Below are 23,252 nucleotides of genomic sequence, written 5' to 3'. Positions count from 1 at the left end.
AGTAATGCAAATCAAAACCACAATGAGATACTATCTCATGCCAGTTAGAATGGCGATCATTAAAAAGTCAGGAAACAACAGATGCTGGAGAGGATGTGGAGAAAAAAGAACACTTTTACACTGTTGGTGGGAGTGTAAATTAGTTCAACCATTGTGGAAGACAGTGTGGCAATTCCTCAAGGATCTAGAACTAGAAATATCATTTGACCCAGTGATCCCATTACTGGGTATATACCCAAAGGCTTATAAATCATGCTACTATAAAGACACATGCATACATATGTTTATTGTGGCACTATTCACAATAGTAATGACTTGGAACCAACCCAAATGCCCATCAATGATAGACTGGATTAAGAAGATGTGGCACATATACACCATGGAATACAATGAAGCCATAAAAAAGGATGAGTTCGAGTCCTTTGCAGGGACATGGTGAAGCTGGAAAGCATCATTCTCAGCAAACTGTCACAAGGACAGAAAACCAAACACCGCATGTTCTCACTCATAGGTGAGAATTGAACAATGAGAACACTTGGACACAGGGTGGGGAACATCACACACTGGGGCCTGTTGTGGGTTGGAGGGCTGGGGGAGGGATAGCATTAGGATAAACACCTAATGTAAATGATGAGTTGATGGGTGCAGCAAACCAACATGGCACATGTATACCTATGTAACAAACCTGCATGTTGTACACATGTACCCTAGAACTTAAAGTATAAAAATAAATAAATACTGAAGGAAAAAGTTTTTTAAAAAGACAATACAAAGAGTAAATGCAAAATAGAAAATGTCTTGCTTTTCCTCATAATAAAAAAGCAAATTATAGCAAACTTGAGGTAACAATTTAATCATATCAAAGTATTAAAATATATTTTAAATTATAATATTTGATACTTAAGGCCAAGGTGAAACTTTATTATATACTTACACAGCTTGTAGCATTGAAAGTTTCAAAATTATTCATTTATAAAAACATTTATGTGTATGTCCTTTTACCCAACAGCCCTACCTATAGAAAGGATTCCTAAAGAAACACACTTAACAAAAGCCAAACCCACATTAACAAAAGGTCTATTCCAAATGTCTCTTTAATAAGAAGGAAGGAAGGAAATTAAAATTAACTTAATATTCCACAATGAATGAATTGCTTATATATATTTATGTATAAAATCACTAAGTCCATTATATTTAATAATTAATGTAGAATTCTAGAAACCACAGGAACTTGGAAAAAGAGTGGAACACAAAACAACATATACACTGAAAAACCACATCTTCAAAAACTAAAATCTAATCTGTAAAAATTAAGTTAGTGTGATAATGGCTTGTCCTCCCCCTGCCAAAAGATTCTTGGAACTGTTATTATAGATCATTCTTTTGGGTTTTTTTTAACCATTATAATATCTAGTTTAATTCCAATCCTGTTTTCCTCCAGACTTATCTGATAAGTCTATCTAAACAGTGTATGTTATGGTAGTCATAGGTGTACTTTACCAGATGCTAATAACTGCATCTGATCATGATTTCTAAGTTTATCTGAGAATGCGCAGCATTCTCAGAAGTGAGTCCCAAAAAGCCTCCCAGCACCCTCACCCAACCCACACATCAAATCCACTAACAGAAAATAAGAGAAAAATCTCAGCTATTTTTCCTGCAGAGCCCAAACTTTCTGGTTTTGTCTAAATTTAATATGCACTAGAATATAATTCTGCTTGGTTTGTTCTTGCTGTTTTTTAAATTTTTATTTATTTAAATATTTTAACTTTTATTATAGGTTCGGAGGTACATATACTGGTTTGTTATATAGATAAACTCATAACTTATTAGTTACTATAATTTATTAATCTACATTTTAAAATAATTGGCATAAGAGGAAAAATAATAATTAATCACCTGCCATAAAGATTTGATTCAGTAGCTAAATAGCCTTAAATGTCTGCTACATAAGACTCATTGAATATGTACAATATCCATTTGGTTTTAGCAGAGCTAGAACAGCATATAAAAGTGCCTATGGTCTGTTTATTACTAGAGTGTGAAAAGTTGAGAAGAAAGAGAGCTGGGAGCAGAGAGAGAGAGGGGATTTGGACAGGAGGGCAAGGACACAGCCAGAACACAGAGTTGAACCAGCAGTTTGGAGTTCACAATCTCCAAAGCAGCCCAGAGGTCTTTCCTGGACAAGGAAATAGCTAGCCTGGCATTTCTCAGTTCTGAGAAAGCTGACTGAAGGAAGGGGAAGAACCTACTGAATAGATACCTGGAGAAGACAGACCTGTGTTAGATTAAAACACACATACATTCGCACACACAAATTTTACTAAAAGAAAATGTAGTTTTCTATCAAGCCTAGGAGTCAGAGGTTAGAAGGCACAAGCTAGAGAGAAAAAAAGTTTAAACCCTAAAATCTATTAGAACATTTTAGGATAAATGGATTTTACTTGAAAGCAGATAAGAATAGGAACTGACTGAAGTCTTTCGTACCACCTTCTTCTCCTTTCCCCTTAAACTCTAAACACACCTAGTGACTTCAAATGGTGATGTTTTTATGTAGCCCTACTGGGACCCTACCTGGGCAGCTGTGGAAAATCTGTTTGCAAAGAGTGTAGGCCTAGAGCCACTCCATTTGAACTGGGCTCACAAGAGGAATAGAGACCTTCTTTCCCATCCCCAACCCCATCTTTGCCAGCTCCGATGCAAAGACAGGACCTCAGATGTTAGAACAATTTTGTAATCCTCATAACCCTGAACTGGGATGAAACATGGATGTAGATACACTTAGATTACATCAAACTCGTGGACATAGGGTATACTAGGAAGAAAGCCAGTTCCAAAATACATTTTCAAGGGTTTGCCTAAATAATTCTCTCTGAGAACTATAAAAAAGCCTTAGATAAAATAATTCACTCATAAATGTGATAAAATGAAGGTAAGATTTTCTTAACATAATCCTACCTCTTAGAGATTATTTAATGCAGGAAATTTCCTCCATTCAACATGTTGAGACAAAGCAGAAAAACTGATCATCTTGAATCTATTTTATCAGATTTTAATACATCCAAATAATGTTTGTGAATATTTATCAATTCTCCATTAAGTTCGGTAAACAACAGCAAGCCATGAAGTCTGGTCACTGCACTCAAAGATCATGCACACAAAAACACCATAGGGTACGTAAAAAATCCCTGGTACTCTACACATCTAGGCATAAATCTATGAAGTTAAAATATAATGATTTTCTCACAGTTAAACATTTCCAAACTGAACAATTCATGGGAATTGTTCATTCTCTGAATAAACATGAATGCAGCCTGGCTCCCTACCCCACTTTACTCTAACACTAATGACTAGGCCCATTTAATTACTAACTTCCAGGACCTCTTTCTTCTTTTAAGGACATTAGGATAAATTTCCCAGCATGCTTACTGACGCAAGGCAACCCAGCACAGCTATCTCTAATAAAGCCCTAGACCAATCACAATTCTTTGAACTTTGATGTTCCCTGAACTAAAGCTCCAAGAAGCCCAGAATCTTGTTTATTGCAGGGATAAAATTAAATCTCTTTGCTGAAATGAATCCATAGAACCTCTCTGTACCCTGCCTCTGAACTCACCAGGAAGCTGGGGCCCCTGGAGTTTACTCCCACTCAGCCTTCTGGCTCCCCAGGCTTGAATCCCCTACACTAGACTCTCCAAGTAGCTGGAATCAATCGCTCTATGTAGGCATCTGAATTGGTTCTGTATGATTGGCATCTGCTGGGTACACTGTGGCCAGGAAGGCTGATTCAGGCTGCTTCCCGAGGCAAATAGTGCAAAACTAGATATGACCCAGACAATACAGAGACAGCAGAAGAGGCAAAGAGCAGAAGCTGAGATAAATTAGAAAAGGACTACAGAAACAAGAAAATTAAAATCATTCTAATATACATAACGAAATATTTTTTATTCTCTTGAGAAATAGGGCAAGCTAATTACTTGCAACCTAAATAAGTGGGAGAGTACAGGGATTGCTTTATAATGATGCCTGGTCACTAAGAATTAAGCCCTAAAGGATAACGTCTTCCCTATCAATACTAAAGGGCCATCCCTACTTCCAATGCTAGATCCACCTTGGGGATGTGAGAGTCCACACTCTCCTTGGGAGAACTAGCTAGTTGTAGTCCCCACAATGCCTTCAGACTCAAGTATATTTTGTACTTGCTTCTCAGTACCTTGATCACTGTTTCTGAACACTAGTAAAGAAGAATATTCCCAAAGATGCGTTTTCATGGCTTAAGTTCAATAAAGAGATTCCAAGCCCGGATATAGAGATGTCATAGATTCCTAGGGAGTTGGACATCAATGTGCTTAAAAATTATTTGGACATCTTAAAATGCAGATTCTTATTCAGGGAGTCTGGGGTGGGGCCTGAGAATTTTTACACTTCTAACTGTCAGGTAATTCCAGTGCTGCTGGTCTGATGAGCACACTCTGAATGGCTAGGCTTTCAATATTTTAAAGAGTATAGTAGGTGCTCACAGGACATCTTCTTTGCCTTAGAGCCAGTAAATAGTATTTCTAATTTCTGCCTTAGGCCTAGAATTAACTCCGTTCATGACAAGTCCCCCTGTAAATTCCATTTCAGGCCTGATTCTTTTTTTTTTTTTTTTTTTTTTTTTGAGATGGAGTCTGGCTCTGTCACCCAGGCTGGAGTGCAGTGGCGTGATCTCGGCTCACTGCAAGCTCCGCCTTCCGGGTTTTTACGCCATTCTCCTGCCTCAGCCTCCCGAGTAGCTGGGACTACAGGCGCCCGCCACCTCGCCCGGCTAATTTTTTGTACTTTTTAGTAGAGACGGGGTTTCACCGTGTTAGCCAGGATGGTCTCGATCTCCTGACCTCGTGATCTGCCCATCTCGGCCTCCCAAAGTGCTGGGATTACAGGCTTGAGCCACCGCGCCCGGCCTCAGGCCTGATTCTTAAGAACTAGGGTCAACTTTCACATTAGAGCCACTCCTAGTAAAGTCAACACAACTGAAATGAGATTAAAATCCATAATGAAAAGCACCTATTCTCATCCCTTTAGTGTCCATGGTGATGAGATTGATCTGGAGCCTCCACATCCCTAAGCCATACTAGAGGCTAATGCTGTGTAAAATGCATTTATGTAACCCAAAAAGCTGTCTATGCCTTACATGAGAAGGCTGATGAAAATAAGCCTTCTTCCATAAAGACAGCACCATAGCTGTTTTGTCTTCACCCAGCCTACTCTAGTCATTAAAACTGGTTCTCTAGAGTCTTGTATAATTATGGGAATCAGGAAATCCTTGACTTAAACCTTAGAAAAAGAATCATAGAAAGAAACCTCCCAAGCAGATTCTGAACATAAGCTCCTCATCTTGCTCCCTTGGTCATCCTCTGCAGAGCCCGGAGTAGTACAGACTGTAGTTTCTAAAGACAGGAGGCAACACACAGGCATAATGGGAGTATAGCAGTTTAGGTTGTTAGGCTTGATTTGGTGTTTTTTTAACCAAACCTCATTCCAGTTAACTGTTGCGTGCCCTCATTTAACTTCAAAATACCATAAAGAAAATATCCCATAAGAGTTAATCCACTGACAAATTAGATAACTTAGATGAAATTTTAAAATTCCTAGAAAGACAGAAACTACTAAAATTGACTCCAGATAAAGTTCAAAGTCTATATAGACCTATACAAGCAAATATATTGGATTAATTTTAAAACTTATCACAAAGAATAGCCCAGATGAGTTCACTGGTTAATTCTATCAAACATTTAGAGAAAAATTAATACCAATATTTCACAAGCTCTTCCGAAAAATAGAAGTGATAACAGATGTGATGAAAATAGAAGGTGAGCATACTTCCCAACTTATTCTATGAGGTCAATATTACTCTGATACCAAAACCAGAAGAAGACATTACAAGAAAACCACCAACCAGGTGGCAGAGCAAGATGGCAGAATAAAAGCTTGCACTGTTTGTGACCCCTGCAGGAACACCAAATTTTAACAACTATCTGCACATGGACAAGCACTGTGACAAGAACCAAAAATCAGGTGAGTAATCACAGTACCTTGTTTTTACTTCATATTGCTGAAAGAGGCATTATAGAGTATAGAAGAGACAGTCTTGAATTGCCTATGCCACCCCTCCCTCATCTTCCAGCAGAAGCCCTGCAGTGCAGAAAGAGTCTGTGCACCTGGAGGAGAGAGAGTGCAGAAAGGACTTTACATTGAACACACTGCTGTCCTGTCACAGCTGAGAGCAAGGCCATGCTGGGCTCAGTCAGCATCCATGCACAGAGGGATCATTTGAACCAGACTCAGACAAGGGAAATCACCCATCCCAGCAGCTGGAACTTGAGCTTCTCAGCAAGCCTTGCCACTGTGGGCCCAAGTGCTCTGGGTTCCTAGGCTTGAAAAGCAGCCTAGGATACAAGGGCTGCAATACCTAGGCAACTCTTAGTGCTAGACTGGACTCAGAGACAGTGGACTAGGGTGGTACATGACCTAGGGAGACACCAATCGGGTTGGCTAAGGGAATGCTTGCGTCACCCCTACCCCAGGCTCAGACAGTGCAGCTTGCAGCAAAGAAAATGACTCCCTCCTTCTGCTTAAGGAGAGGAGAGCAAACAGTAAAGAGGACTTTGTCTTGTATCTTAGATACCAGCTCAGCTGCAGTAGGATAAGGCAGAGTCATGACGCTTTGCCAAGCCCAGCTCATGGATTACATTTCTAGACACACCCTGGGCCAAAAGCAAAACTGCTGCCTTGAAGGGAAGGACCCAGACCTAGTAGGATTAATCACCTGCTGACAAAAGAGTGCTTGGGTCCTGAATAACAAGCAGTGATACCCAGGTAGTATAGCCTTGGGCTCTGAGAAGTGCTGACTTACAGTGTGACCCAGCACATTGTTAGCTCTGGTGGTTATGTTGAAAGACTCTGTTGGAGAAAAGCAAGGAAAAAAGGAAAGGGGACTTTGTCTTGCACCTTAGGTACCAGTTTGGCCACAGTGGGGTAGAGCAACAAGCAGTCTCTTGGGATCCACAAGTCCAGGCTGAGGCTCTTGGACAGCATTTTGGGACCTGCCCTGGACCAGAGTGGAGCCCACTGCTCTGAAGGGTAAGACCCAAGCCTGGCAGTATTCACCATAAGCCAACAAAAGAGCCATTGAGATTTATGGAATATCGGCAGTGGCCTGGCAGAACCCCACCATGGGCCAGTGGTGATGTAACCATAGAGAGAGGCTCCTTTCCCTTTGGAAAGGGGAGGAAAGAGCAGGAAGGATTTGTATTGTGGTTTGAGTTCCAGTTTAGCCACTGTAGAATAGAACAAAAGGTAAATTTCTAAGGCATTTTACTCCAATTTCTGGCTACCAGATAGCATCTCTGGACCCAGTCAAGACCTGGGGGAACTCTCCATCCTGAAGGGAAGAACACAAAACTGGCTGACATCACCAGCTGCTAATTGTGGAGCCCTAAGGCTCTGAGTGAACATAAGCAGTAGCCTGGTAGTGGTTACAGTAGACCTAAGGTGAGACACAGTGCTGTGCTGGCTTCAGGCCTAACCCAGCACAGACCCAGTGGTGGTGTCCACAAGGGTGCGTGCACCACCACACTCCCAGTTCCAGGTAACTAAGCACAGAGAAAACCAAACTTCATTTTGGTGGAGAAAGTAAGGGAAAAGAACAAGTCTTTGCCTGGTAATCCAGATAATTCTTCCAGATCTTATCCAAGACCACCGAGGGAGTACCTCTATAAGTCTGCAAAAACCACAGTGCCATTGCACTTACAGCCCAAGCTCCTTCAAATACCTGAAAAGCCTTCTCAAGAAGGATGAGCACAAATAAACCCATACTAGCAAGCTGAATTCAACAATACATTAAAAAGATCATCTATCATGACCATGTGGGATTTATCCCTGAAATGCAAGAATGGTTCAACCTATGCAAATTAGTCAATGTGATATATCATATCAATAGAACATGAATCCTTCGGTTCAACTTATGCTGAAAAGCATTTGATAAAATTCAACATCCCTTCATAATAAAAACCCTAAAAAAACTTGATATAGAAAGAACACACCTCAACCTAATAAAAGTCATATACAACAGACCCACAACTAGTTTACTGAATTGGGAAAGACTAAAAGCCTTTCCTGTAATATATGGAACACGACAAGGAGGCCCACTTTCACCACTGTTATTCAACATAGTACTGGAGTTCCTAGCTAGGGCAATCAGACAGGAGAATGAAATAAAAGGCATGAAAATTGGAAAGGAAGATGTCAAATTATCCTTGTTTGCTGATGATATAATCTTACAATTGGAAAAACCTAAAAACTTCACCAAAAAACTATTAGAACTTATAAACAAATTCTGTAAAGTTGCAGGATACAAAATCAACATACAAAAAAGAATATCATCTCTGTATGCCAAAAGTGAACAATTTGAAAGATAAATAAAAAAGTAATCCCATTTACAATAGCCACAAATAAAATTAAATACCTAGGAACTAACTATAGAAATGAAAGATCTATATAATAAAAACTATAAAACACTGATGAAAGAAATTAAAGAGTGCACCAAAAAATGGAGAGATAGTCCAGGTTCATGGATTAGAAGAATCAATACTATTAAAATGTCCATACCACCCAAAGTAATCTACAGATTCAATGCAATTCCTATCAAAATACCAATAACATTCATCAGAGACATAGAAAAAACAGTACTAAAATTTATACGGAATTACAAAAAGATCCAGAATAGCCAAAGCTATTCCAAGCAAAAGAACAAAACTGGAGGAATCATATTACCTGACTTCAAATTATACTACAGAGTCATAGTAACCAAAACAAAGTGGTACTAGCATAAAAACAGGCACACACGCCAATGGAACAGAAGAGAGAACCCAGAAACAAATCCACACAACTACAGTGAACTCATTTTCAACAAAAGTGCCAAGAACATATGTTGGAGAAAAGACAGTCTCTTCAATAAATGGTCCTGGAAAAACTAGATATCCATATGCAGAAAAATGAAACTAGACCCCTATCTCTTGCCATATACAAAAATCAAATCAAAATGGATTAAAAGCTTAAATCTCTCAAATTATGAAACCGATACAAGAAAACATTGGGGAAACTTTCCAGGATTTTAGTCTCAGCAAACATTTTTTGAGTAATACTCCACAAGCACAGCCAACCAAAGCATAAATGGACAAATAAGATCACACCAAGTTAAAAAACTTCTGCATAATGAAAAAAGTTAAGAGACAACCCACGGAATGGGAGAAAATATTTGCGAACTACCGTATCTGACAAGGGATTAATAACCATAATATGTAAGGAGCTCAAACAACTCTATAGAGAAAAATTTAATATCCAGTCAAACATGGGTAAAAGATTTGAATAGACATATCTCAAAAGAAGACACACAAAAGGCAAACAGGCATATGAAAAGCTGCTCAATATCAATGATCATCAAAGAAATGCACATCAAAACTACAATGAGCTATCTTCTCACCTCAGTTAAAATGGCTTATATCCAAAAGACAGGCAATAACAAATGCTGGCAAAGATGTGAAGAAAAGGGAACACTTGTACACTGTTGATGGGAACCTAAATTAGTACAATGACTATGGAGAACAGTTTGGAGGTTCCTCAAGAGACCAAAAATAGGGGTACCATACGATCCAGCAATCCCACTATTGGGTATATACCTGAAAGAAAGGAAGTCAGTATATCGAAGAGATAGCTGCATGCTCATGTTTGTTGCAGCACTGTTTACAATAGCCAAGATTTGAAAGCAATCTAAGTGTTCATCAACAGATGAATGGATAAGGAAAATGTGGTACTTCTATACAATGGAGTACTATTCAGCCATAAAAAGAATGAGATCCTGTCATTTGCAACAACATGGATGAAACTGCAAGTATTTATGTTAAGTGGCAATAAGCTAGGCACAGAAAGACCAAAACCACATGTTCTGACTTATTTGTGAGATCTAAAAATCAAAACAATTGATTTCATCGAGATAGAGAGTAGAAGGATAATTACCAGACACTAGTAGGGTAGTAATGGAGTGGTTGAAAGGTTGGGATGGTTAATGGGTACACAAAAATAGGAGAATGAATAAGACCTTCTATTTGATAGCACAACAGGGTGGCTATTGTCAATAATAACTTAATTGTACATTTTAAAAATGACTAAAAGGGTACAACTAGATATTGTATAACACAAAAAATAAAAATTGGAGGGGATGGATACCCCATTTTCCATGATGCAATTATTATGTATTGCATGCCTATATCAAAATATCTCATGTACCTCATAAATACATATACCTACTATGGATCCACAAAAATTAAACATATTTTTAAACTACCAACTAATATCTCTTATGAATGTAGATATAAATCTCCTTAACAAAACACTATCAAACTGAATCTAACAACATTAAAAAGACATATATACCATGACTAAGTGGATTTGCCACAATAATTCAAGGTTGCTGTAACATCTGAATATCAGTTATTGTAACACACCACATCAATATAATAAAGGGGAAAATATTCTTATTTCATAGTGTGAAAAAGTATTTGACAAAATTCAACACCCTTTCATGATGAAAACACTCAGTGAAGGAGGAATAGATGGAAATTTCATCAATCTGACAAACAGCATCTAGAAAAATCTCATAGCTAACAGCATGCTTAATAATGAAGGACAATGTTTTCCCTCTAAGAGCGGGAACAACACAAGATGTCTACTTTTGCCACTTCTGTTCGATGTTGTCCTGGAAGGTCTAGCCAGGACAATAGGGCAAGAAAAAATAAAAGGCATCCAGGTGGGGAAAGAAAGGTTAAAACTATCTCTATTTGCAGATGGCGTAATTTTGTATACAGAAAACACAAAGGAACCCACAAAAATTATTAGAACTAATGAATGAGTTCAGCAGTATGATAACACAAAATCAATTGCTCTTATACACTAGCAATGAACAATCTGAAAGTGAAATTAATAAAACAATTTTATTTATAGTATCATCAAAAAAATACCTGGGAACAAATTTAACAGAAGTACACATTTGTACTCTGAAAACTATAAAACAGTGTTGGAATTAAGACATCCACATTTATGAATCAGACAACTTAATATTGTAAGATTGCAATAGTCCCAAGTTGATCTATAGATTCAACACAGTCTCTATCACAATCCCAGCTAACTTCCTTTGAGAATTTATAAGCCTATCCTTAAATTAAAATGGAAACACAACAGATCAACAATAACTAGAACACTCTTGAAAAAGAACAAAAGTGGAAGACTCACATTGACCGATTTCAAACTTAGAACAAAACTATTCAGATAGTATGAAAATAAAAATAGACATACAGATCAGTGAAATAGAAAAGTTCAGAAATAAACTCTTAAATTTATAGTTAATTTTCGACAAGGGTACCGAAACAACGTAATAGGGAATTTTCTTTTCAACAAATTGTGCTGGAACAAATGAATATCCATATGGGAAAGAATAAAGTTGGACCCCTTCCTATACCATACACAAGAGAAATGAACTCAAAATGGATCACAGGCTAAATATAACAGCTGAAACTTTAAGATTCTATGAAAAAAAACCTAGGAAAAAATGTTTGTGACCTTGAGTCAGGAAAAGCATTATTAGACACGATACCAAAATCTAACAGACCATACTAAACCTGTTGTTTACCTCTTCTGAGATATGTTTTCATTAACTTAAATGCTAATTCTAATTCTGTATACTAAGAGAATATTATTCATCATCACCTGAATATAAAAATTAAAACAATGAGAAGTTCCCCTCCAGTAGTGACACCAGTTGTCAGATGTTCTGGCTTTCAGTGTGATTTTAGAAAATGTTTGTGTGTACCTGACAGAATGATACCTTAATGTACTGACATATTCAAGGAAGAAAGTGTTCTGCTCAATGTGGAGATGCTGTGTCCTAGCACAATCCAGAAATTTTTAGGTGCTGTGAAATAGAACAATAGGTATTAAGATAATTAAATATTTCTTTGAATTCTTTTCTAAGCAGTTAAAACATACATACGGAAAAATTAGAAACACCTCAGAAACAGATTATACTTATAAAGTGTGTTTTTTAACACTAAACAGAACAGTAGATCTTTTTCAAAAATATAAAATGTTCTATGTTTAGAACAAATAAATGGGAATATTTTCTTGTTTTAATTTGTCCGCATATGTCATAGATGGATATAATTCCTGGCACTCAAAAACATGTAGCAATTGAAGGCAAAGCAATAAAGCTTTTAGAATATAATAAATAGAGATTATTTTCACACCCTCAGGGTAAAGAATAAATTTTGAAAAGGATTCAATATTCAAAATGCACTGACCAAAAGAGAAAAGATTGAAGTAATTCAATTGCATTAAAATTAAGATCTTAAATTCAAAAATCTTTAATGTAGTAAATATTTTATTAGCACTGTATATGTGTAACATTCATAATAATAAAGAATTAATATCAAGAATATTCTTTTTAAGTTTATGAATCAGAAAGAAAAAAGACAATCTAATCAAGAACTTTAAATAAAGGACAGTCACAAAAAATAACAGATGCTGGTGAGGTTGCCAAGAAAAGGGAATGCTTATACACCACTGGTGGGAATTTAAATTAGTTCAACCACTGTGAAAAGCAGTTTGGAGATTTCTCAAAGAAGTAAGCATAAACTACCATTCGACCCAGCAATCCCATTACTGGGTATACACCCAAAGGAATATAAATCGCTCCATCATAAAGACACATGCATGTATATGTTTCTCACAACACTATTCACCACAGCAAAGACATGAAATCAACCTAAATGCCCATCAATGGTAGACTGAAATATATATATATATGTATATGTATATATGTATATAAATGGTACATATACTCCATGGAATAAACACAGCCATAAACAAGAATGAGCTTATATCCTTTTCAGCAAAATGGATGGAGCTAGAGGCCATTATCCTAAGCAAATCAATGCAGGAACAGACAACCAAACACTACACATTCTCACTTATAGGTGGGAGATAAATATTGACTGCACATGGACATAAAGAAGGGGACAACAGACACCATGGCCTACTTGAGAAGGGGGGAGGAGTATGAGGATCAAGACACTACCTATTGGGTACTATGCTTATTAGCTGGGTGGCGAAATAATCTGAACACCAAATCCCCACGACACGCAATTGACCTATATAGCAAACCTGCACATGGACCCCTGAACCTAAACTAAAAGTTGGAAAAAAAAAAAAAAAAAAAAAAAGGACAATCAAATGACCAATAAACATTTGAAAATATGCGGAATCTCAGTAATCAGAGATTTACAAATTAAAATCAGAATGAAGTACAGGACACCTCCAGTTGGCAGAAATACCTAAAGCCTGACGAAACCTAATATTTGCAAACAGAAGATCTTTAACATATTGGTGATATGATTACTTTAAAATGGTTTAGGCGCATCTACTAATGTTAAACATTCACATACCTTACAATAGAGCACCTTCAGTTTTGGGTTTACATGGCAGAAATCTCTTGCACCTGTGCATGATTTGACATGTGAAGCATATTTCTAGTAGCACAGCCTGTAATAGATTAAAAAATAAATAAAAAAGCAAAAATTAGGAACAACCTAATTATACATAAACAGTGGGTTGAATAAATAAATTGTAACATATCCATACAGCATTAAAAATAAATGGCAGTCCTCTTCTAGACTACTAAAAGAATAGAAATAAAAATAAATGAACTACACAACGCACATCCATGTGATTCTATCACATGAACATAGTGTTGAACAAAAGCAGCTAGAAAATGGAAAAATATATAAAACATCATGGTATTTATACCAAGGTCCAAAATAGGAAAAACTGAGCAATGTATTGTTTATGCTTAGCAAAACCACAAAAGGGTAGTTATATAGTTTTGTATGTAAATTTAACAATGAAAAAATCTTCAGATATAATTATTTATATTAAAAAGCCTAGACACTAAGTATACCGTAATTTTTATTTTTATATCTTCAAAGAATAGATTGACTCTTGTGACTAATTTGAATAATAAATGTCATTAACCATCAACTACTTTTATTTTCTTTTAAATAGACTGAATCTAATCAAGATGTTTAAAATTATCAAAATGATTATCTGTGTAGAGTAGGAACTAGGAAAAAAAGAAATACGTTTTTTTAAAAAGTAGAATCGCCTCTCAACTCATCTTTCAAATTACAAGTGATTCCCAGGTAGGTGGGATGAATTAGCTCAGTCACCTGTGTGGTTGGGAGGGTATGATGTGTAAGATTCTATCAGTGTAAGTCAGATTCTTTACAAATATTTTAGAAAGACACACTGCCTATTTTTCTACTTGTAGCATATTTAAAAATTAATTTTTCTATTTGATTTTTCTCTCATTATTGGCCATTAAATTGAAGCTGTAATTAAAGATTAGCTCTCAGGTATAAATGATTATCTTTTAATCTATCATTATAAACTGTATTCCTGTTGAAAACACTATGGCTTTGTGAATATGCCCTCATAAAACAGTTCTGACCAATTTAAATGTTATCTCATAATAAATGTGCCATCTCTCAGCAACTGTGTTCTAGAATAAGACTGCTGGAAATAATATGTACCTCTAGCTATATCACAGAGAAATACCACATGATAATAACTTTGGACAAAGCCTCTAAGATACTTGTAAAGCAACATATCTCAAGTCAAGACCACAGGAAGAGAAAGTGGTTCCACTGTGTGTTGTAGCCACTATGTTCTCCCTAGAACCATTATTTTAAGAATATGGACAAACTGGAAAATATACAGGAAAGTATTTGAGATGATTAGGGGTGTAAGCATCATAATGTTTTTTTAAAAAGAAAAGAAAAAAGGAAACAGAAAAAGAAAATCCTGAATGGCCTAAAGATGTTTATCTCAAAGAGGAGAGAAAATACTGAAAGGAGACCAAATAGACATCTTCAAATATTAGAAGGACTGTGATGAGGAGAAACATACCTTTTTCTGTAACACTTCAAAAGGAAGCCAGTGTATCTTTAAGTAGATTTTAAAAGGACAGGTATTAATTTAAAAAAAAAAAAAAAAGAGAGAGAACTTTTAATTTCAGCTGTCCAAAAATAATGGGCTTTCTAACAAGGTAGGGATCTTCCAGCCATGAAAGGGCTCTGATCAAAACTAATAGACCATTAACACACTACAGATAAGTTTTGCTTTGGGCTAGGAGATTGACTTAAAGGACTGCTCACATCCTTTTTTAAATGAACAATTTTCAAGTTCCCATGATGATTCATTAACTATTTTCAGATGCTGCTTACCAAAATACTATGGGTCTATATAAAAACTAAAATTGTGTTATCTGAACATACATTTTGGCCAAATAAGTTAGAAAAGAAGTATTCTGTCTTCATTTGATTGCTTCAGTTGCACTGTACAGTATAATGATCACTATCAAATCTGGACTATAAAAATTAATTAATCTGGAGCATAACTTTTGCCTTTCAGATAAGATCTGCCATAGTTTAAAAATAGCCCAGATGAACAAAGGAAATTACAATTTCAATTCAAAGGAGAACTGACGTGAACAAGTACCAGAGTGTTGATGGAAGAGTGTAGACAATCATTGTCTAAAGGCAAATACTTCAGTCAGAGAGAACTTCAAGGACAGACTTCTGTTCTCTTTACAGTATGAGAATGAAATCTGAACTTTTCTGTCAGTGACAAGGTTAAGGCAGTACACCACCCACACAGAAAATGAATCAGACACAAAGAACCAGATTCTCCCAGAACTTAAAGCACTTTCAGGAGCTGCCCTAACTCTTTCAGAATACTGAGAAACAACAAAACAAGGAAAGTGCACAGTAATATACTTTTGTACTTATACAAAATTTATCCATTTAATGCTATTAATAATGTTGAGACAATGCAAAGAATCCCAAGTGCCTAACAGTAGGGGATAACTAGATGAATTATAGTTTACCCAAGTGATGTATTATTATTATATTCTTCTATCATTATGCTCATTTTGCATCATAATTATAAACCATAAGGTACAATGACAGCTGCTAGGTAGACAAAAAAAATTGCAAAACTCTAAGTGTGCAATATTTTAAAAAATTATGTAGAAACTGTAGGATGCCTGACAAGATACCAAATTACCAAGAGATGCTGGATCTGCCCTTGTGCTGCACAAATGATCTGCACAAATGAGAGGAAGACTGATTAATTTCAGATCATAAAACTATGACAACCTCTGAGGAAACAGAAGTTGGTTAGGTCCAAGTCAGGCAGGACAGTGAGGGAAAGGGAAAACTTCTGTAGGAGTATAAGGGGGTATAAAAACATGAATAGACTAAAATGTCCTTCTTATACCTTTTATCCTAGCTCATGTGGTCCTGGATCACAGCCCAGCCAATTACCAACTCCAAGCAGTATTACAGCAGGAGGGCCAACCAGAGCTAGCCAGAGACCTCAGAGCAACATCCAAGTTCAGATAGATCATGGAACCAGTGAAAAAAGGAAGCAAAAAACAATAAGTGCCATGTAGGTGGGCCAACACCTAATTATTTGTTTTCTTCCCTCTCTTTAATCCCATCGTCTAAGTCAGTAGCTCTCAAAGTGTAGTTCCTGATTAGCAGTATCAGCATCATCTCATAAATTGTTAGACATCCAAATACTTTTCTCCTCCCCAGACTTATTGAAACTCTGGGACCCAAACTTACATCCTTTAAAGGGCATGTCTGATGATTTTGATGCGTGCAAACATTATAGAACCACTGGTCTAGGTGATTTAATCCAAAGACAGCAGCTCTTAGAATAGAACCATTCCCTGGGAAAGATATGGAGTGGATTAATGAGAAATAGCACCAAGGGCATTAAAGGTGAGAGAGGAAAGGATGGGAAGAGGCAGTGGTCTAGCCCAAGTGGTAACATCAGAGGCTCAGCACCCTGAGGTGCTACCCCTTAATCTACTCCCTAAATTCAGCAGGAGCAGAAGCCCTATAGGAGGAAGACAACAAACTCAATACTCTGTAATGCAGGAAGCCAAATTAATGGTATGAATTAAATAAGAATTTTAAGTAAAAATTTTAAAATACATATCCTCAAAGAAACAAGGGAGAGTATTCAAAACATGAAGCAGGAATAGAAATAAGGAGGTAATATCTGGAGATAACCAGCATGAAAAATATAACAGTTACAATTAAACACCCAAAATGGCCATTGAAAAACAGAAAGGGTAGCTATGAAGAAATTACTTTTAAAATATAGGGTGGCGACTGGGTGCAGTGGCTCACACCTGTAATCCCAGCACTTTAGGAGGCTGAGACAGGTGGATCAACTGAGGTCAGGAGTTTGGACCAGCCTGGCCAACATGGCAAAACCCCATCTCCACTAAAAATACAAAAATTAGCCAGGTGTAGTGGCGCATGCCTGTAATCCCAGCCACTAGGGAAGCTGAGGCAGGAGAATGGCCTGAACCTGGGAGGCCGAGGTTGCAGTGAGCCGAGATCACGCCATTGCACTCCAGCCTGGGCAATACAGCGACACTCCGTTTCAAAAAAAAAAAAAAAAAAAGTACAGTGGAGTGAAGGAGATCTGTATGATATTGTTTATATAGATTAAAAGCATGGATTAATGAAACAACACTACATATCTTACCAGAATGTGTATATGTATGCATCTCAATGAATATAAAAAAAAAAAAGAGTGACTATTTGGGGGGGTGGGGGGCGTGAAATTAGAGTGGGGTTGAAATGAAGCAGGAAAAAAAGGCCTTGAATAGAACATTTATATGTTCTGCTATGAGAAAGAATATGATAAACTCAATTTTCTGTCTCAGAGAACCAAAAATAAGATTCTTTTTAAAAAGAAGTCTAGCTATTTAAAAAGAACCTGTAAGGAAGAGAATATACAAAATAACAATAGCTGTGTTCATATTGGATAAATTTATGAGTATGCTTTTCCATAATTTCAAAATTTACTGTAATTTTGTTTATATAATAATATTTAAACAAAAAATGAGTGCTTTCCTCTTAGAAGTAGTTTAAGTACTGAGATAATCTGACCCTAATCAGTTTATACATTTGCAATATTAGACTCATTTTATTTTGGTTGTGAGTCACATGAAAAGTGGTACATTCAACAGTGCAATGCCATTTTAAGATACTAATGCTCAAGATGAAAATACAGACCTTTCAGTCAGTAAATGTCATCAAAAACAGCTACCTTCATTAAAATACTAAGCTTCTTGAATTTAATGTCAGATGTGTTTTGTTTGTTTAATAAAAATTCCTATTGTAGTGTTCAACCAGGTTAACAACAAACAACCTTTATATTGTGAGATTAAATTGCCTGATATTTCTTTCTAGACATATATGAAAACTTGAATAGCCCTAATCTGCATTCTTAACAGGACATATCATTTTTAAGCATTTTATTTATAATTTGAATCATTCCAATATATTTTAATTGAGATGAAATTCACATAATACAAAATTAACCAGTTTAAAATGCACAGTTGGGTGGCATTTAGTTCATTCACAGAGGTGTGCAACCATCACCTCTGTCTGGTTTCAAAATATCACCACCCCCCATAAAGATCTCAGGCCCATTAAGCAGTCACTCCTATTCCGCTTCCTCTCTGCCCTTGGCAACCACTAATCTGCTTTCTGTCTCTACAGATTTAGCTTTTCTTGATGTTTCATATAAATATAATTATACAATATGTTTTCATATTATCTTTTATATCACTTCTAAAGGAAATGATTTTAATACATTAGTCTTTAAAATTTCTGATTAGGACAGGTCTAATGATTTAATCTATATTGCTTTTCAAATAAATATTATTGTTCATATCTGTAAACGCTAAACTTAATGAACTGTTAAGAAAAAGCTAAACAATAAGGCAAATGACACACATCTAAGTCTAGCCTTAGGAGTCTAGCCATCTCCTTCCCCTACTTTTTAAACTCTGTAATCCAGTAAGTCAAATTCCTTGCAATGCGCTGAATCTCATGAATATGCCTTGTGTGTTGACCCCTCCATGTCTCTGCACATATTAATCCCTAGAACGCATTTCCCCATTTTGACCAGCTAAAGAATCCTGACTCATAACTAAGTTAAACACCACCTGTTTTTCAAAAGTCCCCATTCAAAACCCCTCTTACCTCTTTACCATGTTGCCGCTTTGCCTTGTCCATGCCTCTCCTATTGTACTTACACTTTGGACTATAAATAATATGTTTACATGCAAATCTTCTACTAGATACTGCATGCCTCATACCTAGCATAATGCCTATAACTTTATAATACATCAGTCAATTACTGAATAGATAAAAATTAAAGAATGGATTAGGTGCTCACAAATATTCTGTGGACCACAGTTAGATTGATAACAGTGGTTCTCATATTTCAGCCTCTGAACAAGCAGCATGAGCACCAGCATGAATAACCTGGGAGCCTGATCAAAGTGCAATTTCCTGGGTCAAACTCTAGACCTACTGAGTCAGAAACTCTGTAGGCGGCCTCCCAGCAATTTGTGGTTTAACAAGCCGTCCAGGTGATTGTGATATACACTCAAGTTTGAGAACCATTAAACTAGAGAACTGATAACAGTGGACAGCTGTTTTAACTTGACCTCTGAAAAACATACCTCCTGATTTTCCTGGGATCAGAGACCGCTCATTCCAAGTATACTCTATGGAACTTTCTCCAGTTGCCCACCTCTAAATGCTGGAATGCCGCTGGTCTCCTGCTTCAGGCTACTTTTCTGTGTACACTCACTCTAGACCCAAGTCCACCTTCTGTATATTGATGAAATTCTCATGTATATCTCCAACCCCTACCTCTCTGAACTTGTCTCATGTCAATCTGCCTTCTCAGTTTTTCTACTTGAATGCCTACTAGGCATTTACTGAACTCACTCTTCCCCATAAGCCTGTGGCTCCCCACCTTCCCCATCTCAGCAGATGGAAACAATTCAGGCTAACAGATAGGCTTACACTGAGCTAAAGAGTAGAATATCTGCAAAGAATCTTAGATGACTGTAACTGTAAGACAGGAGTATGTTTAAGAGGTTACATGCAGAGATTTAGATCTGGGGTGTGCCTGCACGGAGATAATAACCGAAATTATGAAAGTGGAAAAGTCCGTGAAAAGAAAATCTGTACAGAGATAAAGGAAAAATCCTCACAACTCAAAAAATGAATGTGTTGTTGATTTCTCTGTGTTTTTCCCTCTTAGTACCTAGAAACAATCTTAATGTAAATCATAAAGTGTTAGAGTTAGGAGAAATCTTGGGGACCCTCTTTATTCCACTAAGGAAAATAAAGGCCTAAAGGTGAAGTGCCTCTCCCAAAGACAACTCCGCTAAATGCTGGCAGAGACGGATTCCAATGACAGTATTTTTTTTCACCACTACCAATTGTCTGAAATAATGTTAGTTATATGTTTTAAAGAAACAGGAATATTTTTAAGGACTTTGAATTTTATATGGGCTTAATATAGGTAAGTTTTATGTAGATGGCTATGAATGAAGTCTGAATATGTCGTCTAGACCTGTGCTATTCAATACTGAAGCTGCTAGTCATATGGGCATAAATTTAAATCATTAAAATTTAATAAAACTAAAAAGTAAATGCTTCTGTTTTACTAGCCATATTTCAAGTGCCACATAGCCATGTGTGGTTAGTGCCCCCTATATTGGACAGCATAGATATAGAATAGTTTTACCATTGCACAACATGCTATTGGATAGTTGCAGTCCAGCACATTCTAAAACTCAGGAGATACTTCTTTCAGAAAGTTTGAGGAAGCTCAGTTTATAGTTCTCTCAAATAGCAGGTGGTGGCTTGTTTCAACTACACACACCCCTATATGTTCTTTGGCACAAAAAAAAAAAAAAAAAAAAAAAATCCAACTTTTACTTCATATTTTTCAACTTCCCATTGTTTTTATTCGAATAAGGCTAATTTGATTTTTGAAAGGTCAAAAACAATAAAGACATGTTGCTGATTTTAATCAATTTTAAGTATTTTGAACAACCTAAAAATAGTTCAGCACAAAGTTTAGATTATTCCAAAAACTCTCCTTTTCTCAAGAAACTCTGTAGATTCTTCTTCCATTTCTGAAACACTGTGGTCAAGTGTGAATAGTAGGTGATTACTAATTATTTGATGTAAATGTTGAATTATCCATGAGAAATTCCTTCACCCTTATGCAAATTTTAAACAAAGTAATTCAGACAGTTTCTAAACTCACAAAGAGCTACATAATATGAAAACCACAAAAATGTATCCCTTATTTTTGAACAAGAATGCAGTTTGATGAGGTTTATGTTTGTACCGAGATAAATTAATCATATTAGAGGTAGGAGAGCACATTGGAAAGGTGACTGATGAGTGAGATTTGCCTTAAGAGCAGGTTTGAAACCCTCAGTTTCTCGGCAGGTGCTATGAGCTTTCCCAGAAGCACCAGAGAGGCTTGTCTAAAATTGAAGACTCCAGAACTCCTCCCCAAACCTACAAAATCAAAATCTCTGTAGACGGTATTGGGATCTGCATTTTTAACGTATTTCTCACATAATTCTCCTCCCTACTAAAACTTAAGGAGAATATAAATGCTGGATCTAATTGAAGGCTCATAAGTTTGCCGTAATATCTGTACAAATTATTAGATGTTTTGGCCATAGGAGTTCTGCAGCAAAATGTGAACCCCTTATAAGCAGATATCATTAAGTGTCCTTTTTTGTTGTTTAGTTTTGAAACAGCAATACTGACAGTGGTTTCAATTATAATTAGAAAGTCAGAATATCTTACACACTACTGAAGAGCTACATATAACCTGCATATCCAATTCTGTGATCCTTCTGGATAAATAGAATTGGGATAAACAACTTCTGAATGTCCTTTTTAAGTCTTGTGATTTTATATTCTCACTTAAATTAATTTACAATTGTTTTAACTTTAAAGATCAGGCTCAAAAAAATCTGGGCAAAAAAATATGTCTAAAGAATTGAAACCAAAAGTCAAATATTAATAGAGAAGGCATTAAATTTTCAAAACACTAATCTGTTGTTTATAAAGAAAAAAAATAGTAAGATGTATCACTTGAGTTAACATGTTAAAAAAGTCCAAAATTAACCTACTGAGTTTATCTAATATTTGGTCCAATAGCAAAAAGAAACAAAAAGGAAGTGAATTCATTAATGAGATTGATCTTCTCCAGTGACTGCTATGTTAGGAATGCACTTGAATTTGGGGAAAGGTGATTCAATATTTTTTCAGCATAAAATGTTTTCATAAAAAGGCAAATTTGTATCACATGTATATGCCACATGTAATATATAGATGCACATAGATATTTCATGACTTATTTTACAAGGTTGCAATCTTAAAAACTGTGACCCCACATAATTATTGGGGCCTTTTTCAATTTTGCTTTCTTCTCAGTACAATGCCTCTTTTGTTCTTTTATGTATCTGCAATGGTTGAGAAGGCAGTTGAAGAGCTTCAAGGGATATGAATGAAGAATATACACTACACCTTCCATAAAAAGCTAACTGAGCACCTACTATATGCCTGGCATTTATTCATGCCCTTTTTACATATTTCAGCACCTCTCACAAACACAGCCAATGCAACACTGAGCTCCATCTTCTACCAATGAGCAAGCAGGAAGAAATGCCCAGAGAATCGCATTTATGCTGAGATACTCCTGGTGTCTGAGTCATCATTTACTTTTGGGGGAAAGGGGTGGAAATTGCACTTATAAACTACTTTGCACCTGCTAAATCATCTTATTTGGCAACTGCTCTCAGTGTTGCTGACATGCCCAAAGATGACTGAGTAATAAGGAAATATTTTTTCCTTCTTTTTTTGAAGTCTAAGCCCTCTTCATCAGTTGATCGCTGCTCAAATAAAGTGAAATGATGGAAGGAACAGGCAAAGGGGGATCATTCTATTAATTTTCTCTCTCTCTCTCTCTCTTTCTCTCTCTCATTCTGGCAAGATGATCTGTCATCCATCTGAAAGACATTCAGTCCCTGAAAACAAGATCTTAGATTCATCAAAGCTTGAGGAAGCCTGAGGATGTGTTGGAAGTTAGCCAATTAGGTGTGCCTGCAGGGTGTCCTGCTTACTTTTTCACTTTCTTTTATCCTTGGCTGTCTGGATTCTTTTATCCTTCCCTAAACAGCAGCC

This window comes from Macaca fascicularis, chromosome 8 (genome assembly GCF_037993035.2).
Source record: "Macaca fascicularis isolate 582-1 chromosome 8, T2T-MFA8v1.1".
NCBI classification, from domain to species: domain Eukaryota; kingdom Metazoa; phylum Chordata; class Mammalia; order Primates; family Cercopithecidae; genus Macaca; species Macaca fascicularis.
The sequence above is the reverse complement of the archived record's forward strand: the minus strand, read 5'-3'. Positions refer to the sequence as shown.